This window comes from Harpia harpyja, chromosome 6 (genome assembly GCF_026419915.1).
Source record: "Harpia harpyja isolate bHarHar1 chromosome 6, bHarHar1 primary haplotype, whole genome shotgun sequence".
Classification (NCBI taxonomy): Eukaryota; Metazoa; Chordata; class Aves; order Accipitriformes; family Accipitridae; genus Harpia; species Harpia harpyja.
In genome coordinates this window covers 49,906,531-49,914,022 of record NC_068945.1, presented here as the reverse complement: position 1 = coordinate 49,914,022, position 7,492 = coordinate 49,906,531, and positions in this window count along the sequence as shown.

Here is a 7,492-nt window from a genome sequence, read left to right as displayed (position 1 = left end):
TGCTTACGTCTGTATTTTGGGAGCAGAAAGAGAATCGGAGATGAAACCAAGCTGTGAATACCAAATCCTTGTGGTCGTGTCCCGTGGCTCAGGATTGTACTTGGTTCTGTTCACGATAAGCTACTTTGGTCCTGGGAAACCAAGACAAGTGGGGCAGGGGAAGACACAGCAAAATTTTTCCTGGCCCATGGATTACATACCCTGTTCTGCCTAACGTAGCTAGCCATACAAGAGACTACAGCAGCCTGGCTGGTTTGTGCAGGAAAGCTGGGATCTGTCAGCTCTGCCTAACAGTCAGGGACTTTGGGACCTCTTGAGGACTAAGCAGGCCGTGGAGATGGAGAATCTTCTGACTACTGTGCTCTCACAGCTTGCATTCACCAAGGCAGAGGACCCCTCCGAAACCCTGCAGCTGCTTTCCTCCTCCTGCTGTAGTGAACCTCTTTGTTAGTCTGGATTTAGCTTGCTCATTTTATGCCTGTGGCAAAATGGTGACACCTCTCTCTTCACCACCTGACATTAGGGGGGACTTCCAGTCACTGACAATTCATAGGCAGCGTCACCGTGTGTGGCACGGGAGCCAGAGATGAAGCCGTTGGTATCCAGTTCTCCCTCTTGTATCTTGCCACTGTGAAATAGGTTGTTCTCTTCCAGTAGAAATGACCTCCATTCCCCCCATCCTTCTACCCTTAAAAACATAACAGGCTTGGCATTCTGTTATTTAGTCTTCTGTCTCACTAAAAATATGATGAAACAAGCAGTGAAAGCTGGTACTGTGTTGTATATAGAGAAAAAGTGATACTTTACAAATTTTATGATGTAAAGCGTCACTTCCAGTGGGTAGCTCTCAGTTCATCATGCTTGTTGCTGTGCAGAATCTGGGGAAATGCTGGCTCTCACACAAATGAATTTACAATGTATTTTATGTGTTAAAAGTCAAAAGCACAACTTGTTTCCAAGTGGAAATAAATACAAAGAAAACTTATTATGCAGAATGGAAACTAGATGATTCCGATTTTCCCTTTTGCTCTGTTGGAGTTTGATTTCTTCTCCCAGGAGTGCTTCTCTAAGAGTTATAATCTACTAGTACCCTATTTGTGGTTTTGGTGGCTATGTAAGAGTCCTAAGGAACCTTTGTCTTTCTGGATTACTTTTTCCATTGAGTTGACAAGCCTAAAAAAGGGTCTTCCCAACTCAGCTGTACTCTTGAAACCATGAGGAATTTAAACAAAGGGGTATATTCTGTTTCTGCCTTACTGTGATGCAACTCCACAGGAACTCCTTTCACTTCCAAGGAGTTTATCTGGATCTACATAAGTGTAAATCATACCAGAATTTGGCCACTAAAAATGCAGCTGATTTAGGCATTGGCTTAGCATGGCTGGCATGAATGATCTCATTATATATTTAGATATCCAGCCAGCTCTCTTCCAACTTAATTTCCATTTAGGTTTTTTTTTTTTTATATCCCCTGGTGGTAATATGGGTTGAGATGATGGGTTACCTTACCTAGCAATGCAGGATATAGAGTGACAGAAAACATTGAAACAGTAGGAGAGTGTTGGCTAGCACGGATGGTAAAAGTGCCATCCACACCCTGTGAGCGCCTGATTCAGTGAAGACATAAGACATTTTCCAAACATGCAGTACAAATTAGAAAAAGGCCTTTTATGCCCTTGTTATTGCCAATGCTGTAGAGAAAGGAAATTAGCGGATTGAAACCAAGGGCCCTTCCCAGAACAATCTCTTCCTTATCACAGGACATGCCACGCTTAGCCCTTGTTACATCCCAGCTCACTTCTGGCTTTACAAGTCAGAATGAACTTATCTGTGATTTTTTCATGTTTACTCAAGCTCTCGGCTTGATAGTGATGCACGACTAATACTTGGGTGGTGCCACATTCCAGGAGATTTGTAAAGTAAATGAGAGAGACCTTTAATTGTATTAAGTTAGTTTTGGAGCTTTGCTTTCCACAACCATTGCTGTAAAATCTGCAGGCAGCAACTTCAGCCCCGTTTGGAACCCTTTGTGCTCTGCTGGCAATGCAGAGGGTCCCAGAAGCTGCCATCAGCAGCAAGCTGGGGATTTCTTCTGGCTGCACGTTGCCATTTGGCTACATCCTTTTGTGGGCAGAGGAAGATTTGCCCGTACATTCTGGGGCAGTTTCTGTAGGGAACATGGTGGGAAACACTGGCCGTTCAGCATGGGTTAGGTAGCCCTTAGATGCATCCAGATCACACTGGGGATAGAGTCAGTATGGAACAACCTGTTGAAAAAGCAAGTTTCAAGAAGTTTCCCCTCCTTTGCTACTGCGTGGCTCCTTTGAGTACTTGTTGGAAATAGCCAAGGAAGGAGCCTCATATCTTCTGTTACTGCATTTTGAAGTACTTCCAAGAAAATGTAATATGATTTTTCTATCTAATGACCTTGAATGACCATGGTTTAGTTGATTTTTTAGTTTTTAATGTAAGAAATCTAACTTGAATTGATGGTTTCTTTGGAAACATCGATCCTCGATGTCTTTTGTTTTTACAAATTCTTTTGTTACAGTGTAATTTTGAAAGCCTTGGAATTGCCAGGTGAATCTTCAGGAAGACTGGACCTTTACAAAGATATAATTAAGGTGGTTTTATTCTGAAATAATGGACATGTTTTTATTCTGAATTTCTTTGATTATTTTTGGAAGAAAAGGTAATGGGCATGTATTTTGCTTGGTGCTTACACAAAAAGCAAAATAGAAGAGCAGCCTTGCTTTTATTAAGTATTTCCTTGTGGTAGTGGTGCAAGATATTTTCATGGTTTTTTCATTTGTTTCTTGGTATCTCCCCTAATGGATGGTTTTTCTCACCTTCTAGGCATGTTTGAGCAAAGAAAACATGAACCGATAGGCTCACTATTTTATTTTCATGAGATCTAAAAAGGATAGAAAAAATAGTATACTCTCCACCAAGTGATCACACTGCCACTTACCACTTAGTCTTGTTGGTGAAGTCAGCACAGGAAAATTTTGCAGAAGAGGTCTCTTTTCCCATTCACAAGATGGAACATGTATGCAAAGTAAATTCTCTTCACACGGCAGTCCTGGAGTTGTCTGCTTGTTGACCAAGAAATCTTCCTTTGGCCTGCCCTATCACAGTGTTTCCAGTGGCACACTAGTCACAAATTCTTTAACGCAGTGTCTCTACGGAGGGTAACCTCTGGTGTGCTCTCTGGGTGCCTTGGAGCACACCAGCTGGTGTATCAAATGATCTGACCTCCAGAGACCTGCACCATGGAAGGTTTCTGCCGGTCAGAGTGGATTGCCCACCCTCTGTCATATTTGCACCATCATATTAACCTCAGAACACTCAGTCTTTCTATGCATATCTCGGAAAGTGGTTTTGTGTAGCCTGCACCCATACGCATGATGTGGTTCTTCAAAAACTCTGTTGCAAGAACACATGGCTATTTCATTTTTAATGTAACACCTTCCTGACAAACATATCGGCATCACCTACCATTTGGGTAAAAGGGAAAGACAGACATGCAGAGAGTCCTATGGATTCCCACCCATAAGTACACAAACACAGAATTTAGGCTCTGTCACTCCAAACCATGAGGTGATAGTCATTGATATTTTGTTGTAGCGGGCCATGTCCTCTCTCCAGTACACAGTGATAATGCATGGTATCACATCCAACGATCAGCTGTGGGGGAGGGACTAGTTAGTATATAATTTTGCAAATTTCCATAAGAAGACAAATCACAATGGACTTGCTCATGACAAATTGCTGGGCTACAGAGCTGTGGGAATCTGGCCAGATGACAGAGAGCAGTGCCAAACCACTTCTGGCCAAAACCAGATGTACTGCCACTGCAAAGCTTCTGACAAAAAAAAAAAAAAAAAAAGGTGTGAGATTTTGCATCATGAAATTAGCAGCCCATTGGTTTATCATCCATGTCTGGAGTTACAGCTCTGCCTTTCAGCTGCATGGCTGGAAGAATGGACCACATGCCTCCTGGAGAAGCAGCGTAAAATTGGATGGAATAATGCAAAGTATGTGGAAGGGCAGGAGAGTATGCTTATTTGAAACAAGTGAACAGTAATTCTGTATTAGTGAGGAGAGGTGTTTGCTCTGGTAACTGGTCTGGCCTGTGGGAATGCTGAGTTCCCAGTGATCCCTGTGAACATCCTACCTCTCCATCTCTCTAAAGAACACTTGCAAATTCATTAGGCCAGATAAATAAAAGGAAATAAAGCACTTAACAGTTAAGTACTTGGCCTCCTGACTGGGTACCTTAGCTCACTGTTAGGCATTTAACTGCTGTGGAGAGACTTCCAAACCCACTAATACGCTGACTGCATTGCTACGCAGCACTAACCACCAGGGTATGCTGAGGATGGGAACATGTCTAAATCTAGATCCTTATTCTCCTTTTCTAGAAATACACACAAATTTGCTCTGGAGATGCACACTTTTCTTTCTACACATGCATGGAAGAGGAAGCACAGCAACAATTTTTGCAACACTTGATTAATTACAGCGTAAGTCCAGGGAGTTGAAGACTTTAGTTGTACAGTGGCAGTAGTTTGTGATGGTTTGAACTTCCACTTCTCCAGTGGAAGGCATTTCTCTAACTTATTGCTTGCAGTATCAGGAAATGCTTTTCATTGAACCCAGTGCTGCGTTTCAATGATATGTTTGGTGTGAGAAAGCTTAATGCTGCAGGTGGGATAGGTTTCTGACATCCCTCTCTCCTTTGGGAGTGGGTATTACTGAAACAGACACAATTAAATTCCACCTACATCTATCTTAGGCAACACAGTAGGTACTCAGAATACCCTCTGAGTCTTAGAGTGTAGTAGATCTTCCCTAGCTCACAGACTCTGAGACAACTGGGTCCTGCTGACATCATATAAGGACCATCGTTCAGCAACTGTCCATCCAGAAAACAACAGCAAAATATACAGTCATGAGCCACATGGCAAGAAGAGTTTTATATCAGTGATAGGGAAGCTACTACCCTCCCTTCAGCATATTTTAGCAGGGCTTGTCAGTGGATGTCTCTGACCAGTTCTTTCATAGGAAGCATCTGTACTGTTTATATAACTATTTGGTTAATGTGTCTTGTTTTTCACACTCATAGGTAAAGTTTAATAATAGTATGCTGCAGCAGAGTGCACAGAAAATCTGATGACTGAAGTTTCTTACCCAAGCAAATTTTAGCTTTTAAAAAAAAATTATCTTTTCAGGACTCTGACACATAAATATTTCTCTCCTTTTCAAAGTGAGAGTGATATTATTACCTAGCAAAATTGGAAAGTGGGACAAAAAGCTATGCAACTGAAAAAGGAGATTGAATAGCATCTCTAGGAAAGCTCAATCTTTTTCTGTCTTTCTGTGTTGTGATTAGACAAGAAGGCCAGCAGGCAGGTATATTTTGAGCAGGGAGGTATATTTTCAGCATAGTCTCTGTGATTGTCATATTAACAAACATGGGATCATTAAAATTAGAATGGTGAAAGAAATCAGTGTGCTACCCTTCACATTGACCGTGGAGCTGCTGCTTTCAAACCAAATACTCTGTCCTAATCGGCCACTTGATATACCTGAAGGCAGCCACAGTAACATTTACAGAACAGTCAAGCAACAGTACTGCTCTTAAAGCATCTGTGAACAAGGGTAAGAAGCCTCAGTATGGTAAGAGCAAACAGCTGAATAATGGAGAAAAAAAGAAAAATGAAAAACACAGAAATAAGGATGTAGAAAGATTGTTTGGTGTAAATTTAGTGTAAGTTTCAGTGCAAATCACTGGGACTATAATGGAGGTTGACAAACATGCTAAATTATGATCCAGAGTATTTAAGACACCATTTGTAATTCTTTCTGTTAGTACCAAGGTGATACTAAAGTGATACTGCTCTGAAATGGGAGTTGGGTTGACTGGTAAATTTGGATACTTTTAAAAGGAACATTATTTAACTGGAAACTTGGTAAAAGTATTTCTGCTTTTTAGTTGTGTGTTGTCAATCACAACTGAAACAGTCTACATTTTAAAAAATACGAACCAAAACTTATTTTAAATTATGCAAACACTAATTTTGTCATTTGAGTTAATGTAACAAAAATTGATTTTGAATTTTTTGCAGAAGCCCAGAAAAAATTACTTGAGTTTTACACACACATTTTCGAGAGTCTTATCTGACATTCACAAATATCAGTGGAAATTTAACTCTTTTGTAGGAAATTGTGTTACACTGTATTAATGTAATATTTTAAAATATGCCAAAGGCTGTTGGAGTGGATTTCAGGATTTTTTAGCAATTCTGTCAATATCAATAAAGTAAAATAAAATAAAATAAAATACAATAAAATAAAGGATGGAACCATATCAGAGGCTGTTTTCCATAACAAAAAATTGTTGTCAGCTTGGTTGAGAAGACCCTGTGGAAAAGCATGAGCAATACTTTTCAAGTGGTTACTGAGTTTGCAGTTTCAGTAAGTACTGAGGGTTCTGATTCAGATCCAAACTTCGTGATGCAGAATCAACTTTGCCATAAATTCAAATATACCAAGGTCCAGTAAGGTTTAGTGCTAAATCCAAACACCAGAATGAAGACCCATCTTTAAGTTTGAGAAAGCTCCTAAGGTCTGGTTGACATCTCACAGTGCTGTCAATAGAGAGTCACTTCATAAAATGCACTAATATAAAAGGTAAACTGAATGAGCTAATGTAAAATCAGTGTAATGGCAAGAGAATTGGGTGGGTTTTTACATGAAGGTTTAAATAATTCATTTTCTTCTTCCTTTTTTGACATCTCAGCCCAGCTTAGGCAAAAGTGTGGGCTGAGAAGACAGCTATACTAGGTAGGCAGCCAATTAAAACAGACTTTCATAAAAGAGCAGGATGATTTTTCAGGACAGGCATCGTTATTTTGTGAGCACCAATATAACTTCCTAAATGTCTCACAGATGCAGTCTGAAAGAAATTGCATCCCCCTCCCAGTAAAAATATCTTAGCCACCTCAAAGAAGAGACCATCTGGAGGCTTACTCACTTTGGGGGATGCTGAGTTAATTGAGTGAAAGTCCAAATAACTCTTTAGGAAAGATATGCTGAGGAATAGCAGTATACTCTAAAGTGATTTAAAGTAATGTATCTCCAAATGAATTTGCTTCAGTATTGCTATTACTCAATCAGTTGTATTATCACCATATTTGGGAAGCCTAGTCATAGATCAGAGCTCATTTTGAAGGACCACAAAAAGGAATTTGCTGAGTACTGTTATATGTATCTACACTAAAAAGTCAGTCAAAGTCCAGTAATATTTCAGTAATAAAATCAATGCAGTTACAATTTTCTCCGGCAACTCTGTTTTCAGACTAGTTTAAGGTAACTTTCAGGTAGTTTAAGAAAATAAGTTTCACAAAGCCTGTGAAATGATGTCTGAATTAAGACATATGAGTTCCATTAAAATCAGCCAAAAGTTTCCAATGGAATTTCTATATGC